Here is a 15,126-nt window from a genome sequence, read left to right as displayed (position 1 = left end):
AGTATAGAAAGCAAATAAAGAAAGATTTATAGACTACAAAAGAATAATAGAAAGAGTATAATAGAATAACAATAGACTTTTAACCGCGGGTCTGGGCGCACTATAGCACCGCTCTGGGCCGGGACTCCATTAATAAGGAAAATCCAGGGCTAGAACATTTAAAGAGAGAAAAAAGAAGGAAATTTAAAGTGGCCAATAACATTGATATGAGAAGCTAGGAAAGAAAACCCTGAAAGAATAAAATAAAATAAAAATAGAAAATATGAACTAAGCTGGTAAGGAATATAAAGGGATATAAAATCTGCCCTTTAAAGGATAGCATATTAAGAGAGCATAACATTTATATTATAACATTTTGGAAATATATTAGAAGATTTAAGTCATAGTAAACTAAATATTGATAAAGATATAGGATTTGAAATATATAAATATCTAAGAATAGGTCAAATAGTCATCATAGATAAAATAACTATATTGCATGTGATAGATAAATCATGCACTAATAACCTATAAAGGACATCAGTGTGAATAATCAAAATCCATAACCTAAATAATAGCCCTAATAAAAAATAAGCATGAAAAGTTAATACTGAGACATTTTGATGACTAATATATGTAAAATGCTACAGAGTTGTGACTATCTATTCATGAATACAGGAAAATAAATAGAACATTCCAAAAGGACAAGAGAATTTAACCAGTAAAACAGCACAGAGATCATCTATATCTGTCAATTAGAGAGACATAAGCAAAAGTACCTGCAACCTATGGCTTAATAAGTTATATAGGAGCCATGACATCAAAATTATTTCTCATTAGAGGCAGACTTTAGAGGAGAACGGGACTTATCTCGACGTTGTTCCTGAGTTAAGGTGGAGACAGTGTTTAAGGCGGAAGATGTATCATCTTGACTGCGAATAGACCGTTCCAATTCTCTGCCTCTTTGACGGGATTCATGTAGATTGCGACGCATGTCATCCACAGATGTGGGAATAGCTTGAGGATTCCGAGAAGGAGCAGGGGTAGGAGCAGACTGCATGTCCATGTCTTGAGATGTCATGTCAACCAAAAAACTTTGTAATTCATCTGGATTGTAGAAGTCACTGGTGTCCCCATTCTTAGAGACTCGAAAGCGTGCTGGATCAAACAAACCATACTTATTGTCTAATTTCCTCAATTGAGGTCTCATGGAGAGAAACGCTTTCCTTCTTTCATTGGTGTCACGGGAAAAATCAGCTGCCAATCGTATTTCATAACCGTCATAAGAGTAGGAACCCTGAGTACGTGCTGCTATCAGTAGTTGTCGAACTTGCTCATGCCATAGGAAACAAGCAATAAGGGGTCTTGGACGTGTGTCTTTACCGTGCCGTGGATGACCTAATCGATGTGCTCTCTGGATCTCAAGCGGTGGATCGAACTGTATGCCAACTAATTTAGGGAGTACATCACACAAAAAGGCTCTGGTATTCTGGCCTTCAATTTTTTCTGGAAATCCAAAAAAACGAATATTGTCTCTTCTGCTGCGGTCTTCTAAATCCACTAACTTACTACGCAGAAAAGGAAGTTCTTCATCGCTAGACTGCGTTGATGCGATTTTATTTTCAACAATTGTCAAACGTTGATCAAGACCCTCTGTTTTAGCATGGAATAGTGCTATGTCAGCTCGTATTGATTTAGTTTCTGAGGTAAGAGATGAAATGTTTATATCCATGTCTGTTAGCCGACAGCTGATTGTTGAAATTTCTTGGACAAGACGATCCATGGCAGCATTGGATACCGCCAAGGAAGTATTATGTGCCTTATTAGAAGTTGATGCAGTGGAGTTTTTTCCAGACATCTTGCGTGGTTGTTTTAATACATCAGCAAATAAAAGTGAATGAGAAGGTGTGTTTCCACTCTTGTTATTAGACATTCACTTCTAACTTCAAATGTCGGGGAATATTTAAAACTGCAGACAAACAACCCTTCAAGTAGAGCGATCCAAAAAGCAAGATATAATCAAGTGCTACTGGAGTCAAAAAGCATTGAGGAAAATATTGCTGCCGTTTTATGTAGATTAGAAAAGTAAGCAACCAGTAAACCTGCAGCTGAAAAATCTCCTTATTTTAATGAAAATTATCATGAGAGAAATACTTAAGTTGTGAGGAGAAAAATAAATGAGGAGTTTGCGCTATATGAATAGCATTGGTGCATATTGATGTACATGCAGACAGCATTAAACCTTTCAGGGAATGCTGGAAAAATCACTGCAACAATGATTTCCCTCACTTTCTTTCAGTAATAATCCTCATGTGAGAGAAAAAAAATGCAGATTGCGCAATTCTGCACTTTGATTATGTTAAGCCTCAAGTGGAGTTGTCATTCATCATATATAAAATATGAGACCGGGAATATTACATCCAGACTGAGGCCTGCAACACATGTAGCCCAATTAGCAGGTAAGCAGTGAATATAATGTGCTATCAACTCACTTCCTTTTTTAACACATGTCTGTACAGGATTACTTTTAGCCAAAAGTAAAGCTGCCTTTTTTCATAAATAAATTTTCCATTGTTAGTCCATTTAGCAGAGGAGTCAGCAGGAATACAAGTCACACATGCTCCAGGAAACATAAATTATTACTGGGCCCGGCAGCCATGTGTTGAAGCAATGTTTCTTATTTCACTGAAGCAGTTGAAAAAAGCTTAATCTTAACCCAGAGAACATAAATTACTGCTGGGCCTGGCAGAAGTGTATTGAAACAATGTTTCTTGCTTGAAAAGGAACTGGGGAAAAATGCTTAAAAAGGCAACTTAATAATATGAGACAGCAGAATTTCTTTAAATTGTTGTATTAGCAGTGAATTGTGAGTGTTTTTTTCCTCAGAATACAACACTTCAGTTATAGATGATTATAAAAAGTGCCGGTTTACCTCATGAAGAAAAAATGTTTTTGACCGGGAATGTTTCCTCCAGCCGGTGTCTCTGGAGTCACAGCCCAATTAGCAGTGAGGTCATCGGGAGTTCAGGTTACGCAAGCACCGGGGATCCTAGGATTCTGCAAGGCCCGGCAAGCCACAATGTATCCACACTTCAGAAAAGCCAGTTAGAGATGGTCTAGCAGGACAGAATTTTCACAGCTGACAGCTTCAATGTTCCGATTGCTCAGAAATGCCAAAAGAACATCCTTAGACACCTGCAAATAGATGTTCAGTCCATTTGAGTGCTGGCCCAGAGCAGAGCCTCACAGTTAGGCGGCCATCTTCCTACGTGGCCAGACCACGCCCCCCCTAAGCGAAGTTTTTGCTGACCCTGAAACTTTGTGAACAGGAGGGAAGGTCTATTTCAGCAACAAGTGGAGAAGGTGCAGGAAAGTCCTTTCACTGCCGAAGGCAAAAGCAGCATCTGCAGGCCAACCGACCAAAGCAGCAACATAGCAAAGGGGCAGTACTCCTCCTGGCAGTTCTTCCAGCTCTTCATCTTGGCAGGTGCCTTGATTCCAGCGAGTTGTAAAGTTCTGGGGTCGGGCCCCAATATTTATACTGCATGTCTCTTTGTTCTGTTGGGCAGAAGGTGTATGTGCTTAGTCCAAACCAGTTTGGTCCTCTCTGACCCAGATTCTCAGCAGGAGGTGGAGACAGCATTGTCAAAGGCAGACCAGGCCCTTTCACAGGTGCAAGGAAATCTCCTCCCAATCCAGCCCAAGTCTGCAGCCCAGGTCTACTCAGCCCAGCCCTGCCCTGACGCATCCAGGAAAGGCAGGACACACCTTGACCTCCCCCCAGTGGCTGTCTGAAGAGGATGCACATCCCCAGCAACCTGTCACTCCAAAACCATACAGTCAATCCACAACCCAGCAGAGGCACACAGGATGGCTAAGCAAGAAAATACGTACATTCTAAAAGTGGTATTTTCAAACACAGAACATAAAAATCTTCTTTACTAAAAGAGGCGTTTCTACATTCTGAGTTCTGGCATACTAAATCTATTCCTCCATCTTGTCCCAATGGGAAGATATGCTCATAAAATGTTAGAGAGTATTCCCTATTCTATTCTTCGGGTAGATAGCCTTTCAACCGTGAAAAATGAATTGCACTGTAGTTCACTATCAGTACATGTCTCACACACACACCAGGACATGTCTTACTTTTGACATTCACTGCACCCTGCCCACAGGGGTACCTTAGGCCTACCTTAGGGTTGATTCACATGTAATAAAAGGGTAGGTTAGGGCTTGGTAAGTGGGTGCACTTGCCAAGTCGACATGGATGTAAAAACAGCACACAGACAACTCAGTGGTAGGGTAGAGAACCCTTTGAAAGGCTGCTGGTGTGGGTGGCACAATATGTCTTGCAGCCCTCTAGCAGAATTAGATTTACAGGCCCTGGTACTCTCAGTGCACTTTACTAGGAACTTACCAGTAAATCAAATAGGCCAGTCATGGAAACACCAATCCATAATACAATTGACAATATGAGCACTTGCACTTTAACACTGAACAGCAGTGATAAAGTGCACAGAGACACTAAACCAGCAAAAATAGAGTCAAAACCAAAAGGTCAAAAAGCAAAAAGACCGGGGAAACAAAAAATGGACAAACCTTTGCTTGGACATGTTATCGCTAGGAAAATGGTGCCCTGCTGAGGATAAGCTACCAGAAAGTGAAAGGTGCTAAATCTAAAACGTGTAAAATAAAATCTATGTTTGGGGTTCAAGATCCACAATAAATATGGTTCTGTTCCTTCAGGAGATTTTATATCTAGGCATTGGCTGATTGAACTCATAGATGCACATTTAGAGAGTGTGGCCTGATCTCTATGATGATAAAAAATACATTTACCCGGTTCTTTGAGCTGTTTTCAATTACATTAGGTGAGAGGAACAGATTCGGCAGGCCAAGTTTGGAAAATGTCCTTTTAACATAGGCCTACCAGGGGATGAGATCAGAATGGTCTTGTCTCAAGCAGTCTAGATCTTAAACCAAAGGCGCAACAGTAGAGCCTTAACTAGGTTCTCCAAACACACGATAGACGTTTGTCAGCAGGGGTGCCTTTCCTGCCAGTAACTTTATTATGGCACTAGTTACTGCGCTAACTTCAATATAATCACTTAAAGCTAGGATTTGAACTGAAGAGGGGGGCCTAACTTCACCTGGAATGACTGTTGGAGGTGTGAAGCTAAATATTTGAGAGAAGCGACTGACCCACTCCACTGCGGGAACATGATATTCAATTTGTGGCTGATTGTCATCAGTAAAAAAAGGTCTGTTGCTCACTTCCCAAAAGGCCCTAGATTCCATAAGTTCAGAAGCACTCAAAACCTTTTTTAGTTGGTGTATAACAACAGTGCAAGCAGTGTTAAACCATTTGAATGGGGGAGTGAGGGCCATTTTTATTTTCTTGGCAACCAGCAAGCTTGAAGCACGTTTATAAAGACCTTCAAAACTTCAAGAATTTCGCAAACCAGTGCCTCCTCAGATAGACAGGACATCACTTCCTCTAGATTCAGTCTTTTGATTAAGCTCTCAAAGAATTTTGCATGATCCACACATGCTCATTTGAGGCAAATACCTTAAATGGTAGAGAACTGAAGATCAGGGACAAGACTGCACATTTGAGATTTGGATTAAGTGGGAACTCAGAAAGTTCACGAACTGTAACACAGAGAGGGTTGTTTATATGATCACATGCCCTTGTAATCTACACTACATAGGAATGACCACTAGGAAGGTGAGAATTCGTATCTGTGAGCACAGGAGTAATGTACGCTGTGGGAGAATTACCATTAAAATGGCGGCGCAATACATTGAGAAACAGCACACCGTTCGTGATTTTAAGTGGGTGGCCCTAGAGTCAATGGATAATAATGAGACCGTGGAGACCAAGCTGTTCGAGAAGTAACAGAGATGGGTTTTTAAATTGAAAACACATATATCAGGACTGAATGATAATATACTATGGGGTAATTTTTTTAAATAACAGAGAGGCCTACAAACACCGCAGCAGGGAGGTACTGCTATCACCTCATCCCCTCTCTATTATCAAAATCATAACCGCCTTACTAACCTGTCTATTTTGGTTATCATGATATTTTAAATTCCCAGCAATGAAAAGCCACTGGGCAATACCAACACCGCCACAAAAGTCTCTTACCTTGCCAATTTGCAGGCATACCATCCCCAATGCGTTCTGCAAGATCTGCTATTATCACTGATAGTCCATTTGGGGAACTGATGATCTTTTTTACGACCCATTTATACTTGCGACTGAGTTCTTATGCAGGGAACAGGTATCTACACTGTCGATATTAACCACTGATTAGTAATGTTCACTCTCTGGTTATAAATGGTTATTTTTCCTTAATTAGACAAGCTCTGTTTTTTTAGGACTTGCACAAACGTAAAGAACTATTCACGATTGCAATTGTTAAATATTACAGGCTTAGGAGGCAATAGGAAATCCCTGACTTCCTGATTGTGCCAGGACAAGTGGCCATCTTGGGTTCCTCATGCTCTAGCGTCCGGGGTTTGCACAGGCAATACATAGCCACGCTTACGTGCAATGTTGCCAGATTGGGCTATTTCCCGCACAATTGGGCAACTTTTTTCCCAGTTGTGCGGGAAAAACCCATGTCTGGCGGGGGGGCTACTTTTTGGGCTAGATTTAAAAGGGTGTGCGCAATTTTAGTGGCCTGGGCGGGCGCCGACCACGAGGAGTCTGTCGCGTTATGGTGGCAGTCACTGTCAGTGGCAAGCGCTAACTTGTTACGTAGTGCACAGTGCACTCACTCTTATTTTGCACATGCGTGCTGCAGGGGTCACCTAGCTTTGTTGTTGTCAACTTGGGTGTGTGCGGGCCAATGTGGGGGTCCCCCAGGGCCGTCAATCCAGTAGCGCGCGAAAACGGTACCAATGACGGCCCTGGATATCATTTTTTGGCCAGCCCCTGCGGTTCTCTATAATGCTGGGACTGCGTGCGTGACGTGACAGAGCTCTTACTTTCGGCGCGGCGCTCGGCTCAACGGTGGACGCCAGGACGCATCATCATCATGAGGAGTCGGACGCACGTGGTGTCCCTGCTGCTGCCGCCCACTGTGGTCCACTGGTGGTCACCCAGGCCACAGGCGGAGGCGGGTGGTGCTCGCAGGCAGCGCTCTCTGCGCATCACAGGCTAGTCAGCCCAGTGAGCCCACCTCCAGTCGACAGCACAGCCTGGAGTCACGCAGCACAGCAGCAGGCCGCCCGGCGGCACCCGCAGTTGCTGAGTCCGGACTTCGACGCCCGATCTCAGGTGAGTGAGTCAGAGGCGCAACTAGAGCCAAATTTCGGGGGGGAGGGGTGGTGTAAGAAAAAATTTCGAGGGGGGGTGCTGAGTCTTTAAGCTATAGACAGAGTGGAGATTGGGGCAGGGTATTAAGGGCGCGTGCTTTTGTAGGTAGGGTGACCAACCACCGTCCGTAATTTGGACCTCTCCGGGGCAACCTGTAAACCCCAGCGACACTGTAAGAGGCCGTGATTGCCCGTAAGCTGAAGGAGCAGATGGCGGCTCCCGCTCGCTGGGGGGAAAGAGAGGCTGTGGGGCAGCCGAGAGAGAGACCGGCTGGGCTCACCCGCACACAGCACCGCTGTGGTCCTACAGGAGGCGGCGACTTTAAGTTCGGGGTGCCAGCTGAGGAACAGAGTTCGAGACCACTGGCTGCACTTTGCCCACGGGCAGATGAAAGGAATGTGCAAACACGCCAACGCTGGTACAGAATCCAGTTAATTCAAAGAAGCTGGTGAAACAAGTTGAAAAGAAGGGGCTAGAGTTCTTTCAGTCTCATCATTTTAGAAAAGTGCAGTTTCAATATTATATTCAAGGAAGCCATGGTTGCTGCATTTTTATTTTATGAAACTAACAACCATTAACAAAGCAAATGGTTCTGGCTTGTTGTATGTGTAACGTTACTTGTTGTGATATATATCCGGATGCAATGACAGAAGAGGCAAAATACCAGTCCGGCGACACACAATGCTAAGAACAGATTTTTAGCTTAGTTGTTTTAAGCAACACCATTAATTACATCAGACACGCCCCTTGGTGAGACCCCCAGTTTTTTCATCCCGCTTAAAGCCCTGGAAACACCATGTCACAATCACCTCATGGCCTGGCACTGTGCATCATGCATGACTCATGACTTCCACTTTTTCAGATTGCCTATGTGCAGGTGCATAGTGAACCCTCCCCCACCCCACCCCTTGCTTTAGGAAGACAGCAAGGGCGAAATTATTGATGGGCCTCTTCTGTCTGCAACTTTGCAGACAAAGGCTCAGCTCATAATTAAGAGGAAAAGGTGGGCGAGTGAGTAAGTGAAGGGATGGATGGATGGCTGGATGGATTAGTGAAAGGGTGAATGGATGAATGGAAGGGTGAATAGATGGATAATGAGCGAAAGGATGGATGGATGAGTGAAAGCGTGGCTGAGTGGATGAGTTGAAGTATGGGTGGATCAAAGAAAGGAAGGATGGCTAAGTGAAAGGGTCAATGAAGAGAGAAAGGGAGGATGAATGGATGACTGAAAAGGGGACTGGATGGTAGGATGAGTAACTGGGTGGATGGATGAGTAAGTGAAAGGATGGCTGGATGGGTGAGTGGATAAATGGCTGGATGGATGAGTAGATGGTTGGGTGGAAGAGTGGATGGATGAGTGTACGGATGTATAGGGTGAAAGGGTGGATGAATGGATGAGTGAAAGTGTGGATGGAGGGATGGATGAGTGAAATGATGGATGGAAAGATACGTACGTTTTCAAATGGATGAATGTTTGGATATAGATGGAATTACTTATACACTATTACGCAACCTCCTTTGATGTGTCTATAAAACGAACCTTTTGTCCCGAAGTTTTGTCCTGAATTTTGACCTCCCGTCCTGAATTTTTGTCCTGAATTTTGACCCTTTGTCCTGAATTTTTACACTCACCGTCCTGAATTTGCACCCATGCCAGTTGGTCACCCTATTTGTAGGAAGTGATGAATATTGATAGATGCCAGGAAGTTGACGTAGGTAAAGAGAGTGTTTTAACACCCAAACCAAAACTGACCACATCGGTTGTTCGTAGGCCAGCCCAGCTTCGAAAACGGTCGTGCAGGCGCCACCCAACCTCGCACGCACCTGCTGGCAGCACCGCGTGCATCTGTTTACCACTGTCCTGGTATGGATCTGACACTCCGTGCTTCACCACGTTGCTGATGCCAAGGCACGCACTGACACACACTGTTTGCCGCTCGAACTGGAGCTGATTTCGGGGGGGGGGGCTGAATCTTTAAGCAATAGGCAGAGTGGAGCTGCAGGGGCTCTTAAAAGTCGCAGTGAGAACTGGTCTTCAAAATTAATAGCATTAAGGCAGGTGCCCAGTTAACACCCTCCCACCATCTGTATATTGAATAGAATGTATATTTGTCGTTAAAATTGTTCCTGATGACAATTTGTGCATAATTGGAGACTTGCTAATTTGGGCTGGTTTTTGGGCTGAAAATGGTCTGATTGGGCTTATTCTGGGCTTATATTTGAGCGGCTTTGGGCTTGGGACGTGTCTAAAAATCTGGCAACCCTGCTTACGTGCACTCGGTGCCTTTCAAAATCAGAATCCACATCGGGCCCGCAAGATGCGGTCCCCGAGCGGATTATCTTTAGGTAATCACACAAAGTTCTTGCTTTGACGAGGTGAGTGTCCGGCACCCTGGTGCAGCCCTGGAAGCCTATTATAGCCAAAAGACCCTTCGTAATCAGGGTGTCCCAAACATTTTTTTAAAGCTCTCCAATGAAACGTTTTTTTACCAACAGTGTGCAACTAAAAGCGGAACTTCCAGCCGGGTAATCCATGAAGCCTAGGCTTTGACCAGGAAAAGTACGTGATATGTGTGTTGGTTACATGGTGTATGTCCTTTATGCTTACGTTTATGAGTGTCTGAGACCACGGTAAAGACACCGACAGCCACGGCAGTGAATGTAAGTGACATTTCACGAATGACAATGTTTCAAGTGTGTATCAATACAAAATCACCACTAGGATACTAACTAGGATAATAAATCACGATAGTTTCACAGAAGTGGTGTTCACCTACTAAAGAGGGGCTAATTTGGCATCCCCTTACAGCACAACTAAGACCATAGTGGAGATTTAATAATTAATGTTCTTTTACTTCTTTTAATTTCACATTATTCTCAGTAGGACTACCAGATATTATTAATTTAGTACTGCACCTGTGTATTAATGTATTAATGTGCAAATGAGGCACCATTTTTGAGTTGGGTTTAGCAAACCAACAGTAGGAAAAAAACTAGGTATACTAATAGCAGATACTAGGTCCTGAAGAATAGCCGTAGGGGTAGGCTAGAAACATGTCGACCGTTAGGATTTGGGGACAATAAACCCCAGTAGTCCTGTTTTTTTAATTATACCGTCTGGGGGTCAAAATAAAGGTAGCATCACCCACCAGCCAGGTATTTTAAAACACATCTCTTCCTTTACCTCACTCCTCCCGAGCAGACTCTCCTGCCTCACATAGTCACCACACTCAGTGCTCCTGCGTAATTCGTCTGGTCGCAGCACGCCCCGTTCCGTAGCGGAACGGGAAGGACCCTATGATGAAGCATGCCACCAAGGGGTAACCCTGAGTGAAGGAACAAAGATACCATCAACTCCACAGAGGAAGTGGCTGGGTCCTTTGTTTTGTTTCTGTACATTTGAGATTTGGACAAAGGGCATTGTAGGCTAGTAACAATAGGATTGTGGTCGCTGATTAAGGACGGAAAAATATAAGAGTCCTGAACGTACCGGATTATATACGGAGAGAACAAAATAAAATATATTGTCGATCCCTTCCCCATCCCTGTATAAGTGGGTGGAATAAAATCACCTCCTTAAAAAACATAAGAACAAATAATGTAAACTGTTTGGTTATCACCTGGTTCAGCGCCGACCCATAAGGCGTATGATTAAAACTTGTTACATTTTCTTCCTGTCAATCAGTAATCCCACAGAAATGATCTCCTCTGAAAGGGCAAGTAGAAATATTAAAATCGCCGATGAAGAGAATGACCCATGTGGGTGTCTCTCACAAAAATTAGTTAAAAATGAGTCCTGTTCACTTAGATCGTCTGGATGATTTAAAAAAAGTTAATTAACAAAACATCCAAAAACCCAGAAAATAGCAAGCACAAAACTTGGCAACAGGGGGTACACAGCAACTTTTTAACTTTCAAATTGTTTATAGAAATGAGTACCCCTAGTCCCCTTTCAGCCTGCCTGAAGTGGATGGTGTGGCGGCTACGCAGAAGGATCAAACACATTATCATAAAAATCCTCAAGGGCCCAGGTCTCATGGCAGCATACTATGTCATGCTTATTAATCAGTTCTAGTTACAGATGACGTAACTTGTACAGGTTTTCTGTTTTTCTTAATCTTAATGATTTTTCCTAATTTTTCTGTCAGACCAATTGTTACTTTGACTAGAACAGTCTGCCGCAATAGGCTACTACATTTATAATATGCTAACACACATTGACAGTTAATGACAGAGATGGCAAACAACATAAATGGTTTGATTTTAAAACCAAAGGTATGGTTCTAAAAATAACATTTTCTGTGTTCTTTTTTAACATTTTAAGTTTTTGTAGGTTTTAGATTTTATGAGAATTAATAAAAATGTGGTGAAAAACGGGATGAGTCAACTTAGGGGAAGAAAATAGAAACATTATGCTTTGCATTCTGCTACATGTGCAAACACCGGATTCTTGTGGACCATGGCATCATCAAAATTACTCTTCCACAAGTGATGAAGTGGAGTCTAACAGAAAAATAACAGGAGTCACTGGCCTGCTATTGTGCATGCAGGATATCCCAGGGTAGTGTCCTTGGAGGTTCCACTACATGTTGTAGGGTAGTGGCAGAGGAAGATCCCCCCCCCTCTTCCTCGTGTGTCGCATGGCTTTATTAAACTGGTGAGAATGCTAAGCATTCAAAAGCGTAAACATCTCTCATGTCCTGAAAGAATACTTCTTCCAGGTGTCACGACCAAACATTCTGTCACATAGTTTACAAGTGACATTTTTGCAGACACTTTTTTGCCTGTAAATCTTCAAGTCCCTACCCTTTGTGCACACCACCCGTCGCTACTACCGATTGGATGGTTTAGTGAGGTCCTCGGATTGGCCTCACTGGGGTCGGCAACAGCCCTGGCGGAGTGCCGAGAAGGCGATCAAACTTGACTATCTAGAGGAGTGGACCGAGCAATGGACATTGCCAGCCTGAAACCCTCGGCCACCTCCTGCGATTACACCCAAGGCACAGGGCCCGACCCTGGCCTCATGCCCCCGGCCGGCAGAGCGGTCCGTGGCCAGATGGGGTGCTTGGGTGAGGACCGGGCCTCGGTGGGACTTCCTTCCCCGGGAGAGGGCCTGACCGACTGAGGGACAGGGGACTGGGAGGGGCACAGTGGTGGTCCCTCCCAAAAAGGAAGCCACACTCACCCGGCACGACCCCAGCGGTGGGGGGAAACCGAATGGCAGTGCCTGCCTAGGCTGAGACCACACCCCCACCCTGAAAGGCCCTGCCGCCCTGGGCCCTCCCACCCCAGAGTCCCAACCGGTCCGGGCTTAGGGCGACTGAGGAGCGACCATTTTCGCGCGGCAGGGTGGCCTGGAAGAGGAGAAGCCAAGGGCCTGCTGGGGCAATCCAATCTGGGGAAAGAGGGTGCATGGTGCCGGGACCCCAGGTCCCTGCTCTGGCAGGGGCCTGGCCTTCCCTGGCGGCTCCCCCCTGATGCTTCAGCGTTTTTTCTGACTACAACCACAGATCAGATGTGGGGACCTTCTGAATTTAAGCATATTACTAAGCGGAGGGACAGAAACTAACCAGGATTCCCCCAGTAACAGCGAGTGAAGAGGGAAGAGCCCAGCACTGAATCTCTACCCGGTGGCGGGAAATGTGGCGTACAGAAGACCGACTCCCGGGCGTCGCTCAGGGGGCCCAAGTCCTTCTGATCGAGCCTCACCCCGTGGATGGTGTTAGGCCGGTAGCAGCCCCCAGCGTGCCAGGATCGGGTCTTCTGGGAGTCTGGTTGCTTGAGAATGCAGCCCAAAGCGGGTGGTAAACTCCATCTAAGACTAAATACAGGCGCAACACCAATAGCCAACAAGTACAGTAAGGGAAAGTTGAAAAGAAATTTGAAGAGAAAGTTCAAGAGGGCGTGAAACTGTCGAGAGGTAAACGGGTGGGGTCCATGCAGTCTGCCTGGAGGATTCAACATGATGGGAAGGTCGATGGCCCAGGAGTTCCGGATCCCCTCCACGGGACCGGCACCCGGGTCCTACCGTGCCGCCGCAGGGCAGATTTCCTCCGCAGCGGTGTGCCGCTACCAGCTCCGGGTCGGCTGGGAAGGCTTTGGGGTGGCAGGTGGCCCTCTGTTCTGGTGGAGGGTGTTACAGCTCCCCTGGCAGCAGCTTCCCCGTGTCCACGGGGCCGAGGGAGATTCGCCCGCCCCAGCGCCCCAGCACCCTCCCCCAGGCACCCGCTCCCATGCTCCTGGTGCAACTGTCGACTGGGGCGGACTGTGCTCAGTGCGCCCCGACCGTGCTGCGCTGCGGGGCAGGGAGACCCATGCCGGGCACCAGGGGTCTGCGGCGATGTGAGTTACCCACCTGACCCGTCTTCAAACACGGACCAAGGAGTATAACATGTGCGCGAGTTGGAGGGCCGAGCAAAACCCTGTGGCGCAATGAGGGTAAGGGCTGGCATGTGCCAGCTGAGGTGGGATCCCGCCGCGCTTCCAGAGGCGGGTGCACCACTGGCCTGTAGTGCCTGCTCCGTCAGGGAGGTGGAGCATGAGCGTGCATGATAGGACCCAAAAGATGATGAACGATGCCTGGGCAGGGCGAAGCAAGAGGAAACTCTGGTGGAGGTCCATAGAGGTCCTGACATGCAAATCGGTCATCCGCAGGTGCAGATCTTGGTGGTAGTAGCAAATATTCAAACGAGAACTTTGAAGGCCAAAGTGGCGAAGGGTTCCATGTGAACAGCAGTTGAACATGGGTCAGTGGGTCCTAAGAGATGGGCGAGCGCCGTTCGGAAAGGACGGGAAATTTGCTCCTTTGCCCTCGGCCGATCGAAAGGGAGTCGGGTTTAGATCCCCAAACCCAGAATGGTGGAAATGGGTGCCCTCGTGACATACAGTGCGGTAACGCAACCGATCCCGGAGAAGCCGGCGGGAGCCCCAGGGAGAGTTCTCTTTTCTTTGAGAAGACAGGGCACCCCCTGGAATGGGTTCGCCCCGAGAGAGGGGCCCGTCCCTTCGAAAGAGTTGCGATTCTGGCGGCATCCGGTGAGCTCTCGCTGGTCCTTGAAAATCAGGGGGAGAGGGTGCAAATATCGCACCGGGCCGTACCCTTATCCGCAGCAGGTCTCCAAGGTGAACAGCCTCTGGCATGTTAGAACAATGTAGGTAAGGGTGTTGTGTGTAGAGTTAGATTCCGTTTATAGGTATCCCGATTTATGCCCTTATATAGGTACAATTCACATTGCCCTTATTTGGACATAGAAATCCGGCCCTTATTTAGACATTGTCCGTTCAAACCAAATACAGGAATGGCCACCTACATCCGTCCATCCACGTCTCAACGATTTCTTGGGAAACCAGGCCCTTAAGCCTTAAGGAATTTCACCCAGCTTGAATTTTGATTTCTCCAAGAACTCATTAAGTATGCATGAACATCTATTCCTTAGGAGTTCATTCATGACGTTCCTCTGCCCGACTTTTACGTCAATACTGGCATTCCTAGACACCTTCAAGGTATAAATATACCAGCACTTGCTTTGGCAAATTGCGGATCCCGGAGGATTCGATCCAACCTAGACTACACGGTTTGCCACGGCAAGTTCGAAGGAGATCGAGTTCCAGCCTGATGCACTGACCTGATGCTGCCATCCTCCTCGCAGGGAATCCAGCTCCAGTGCTCTCTGACTTCCCTTGCGGGGGGTTAGACTATCGAGTCCAGAAAAGAGGTTCCAACCTCTCTCATTCTTAGGTATGGAGCTGACTAGAACTTAGAGAAACTTTTGGCAACTGTTGGCTAAACTAAAATATAGATAGCTATACTTTAGAAACAC

General features: G+C 46.0%; 1 protein-coding gene and 1 pseudogene across 1 annotated transcript in view; one reads left to right on the top strand and one right to left on the bottom strand.

Annotated features, from left to right (window-relative positions):
• LOC146817941 (potassium/sodium hyperpolarization-activated cyclic nucleotide-gated channel 1-like) overlaps positions 1-15,126 on the bottom strand; it is a 1,926,818-nt gene that overhangs the window by 263,808 nt on the left and 1,647,884 nt on the right. The window lies entirely within an intron of this gene.
• LOC146817946 (28S ribosomal RNA) lies at positions 12,831-14,445 on the top strand (annotated as a pseudogene).

Source organism: Triturus cristatus, chromosome 6 (assembly GCF_964204655.1).
Source record: "Triturus cristatus chromosome 6, aTriCri1.1, whole genome shotgun sequence".
NCBI lineage: Eukaryota > Metazoa > Chordata > Amphibia > Caudata > Salamandridae > Triturus > Triturus cristatus.
This window is presented reverse-complemented; position numbering and strand designations above follow the sequence as displayed.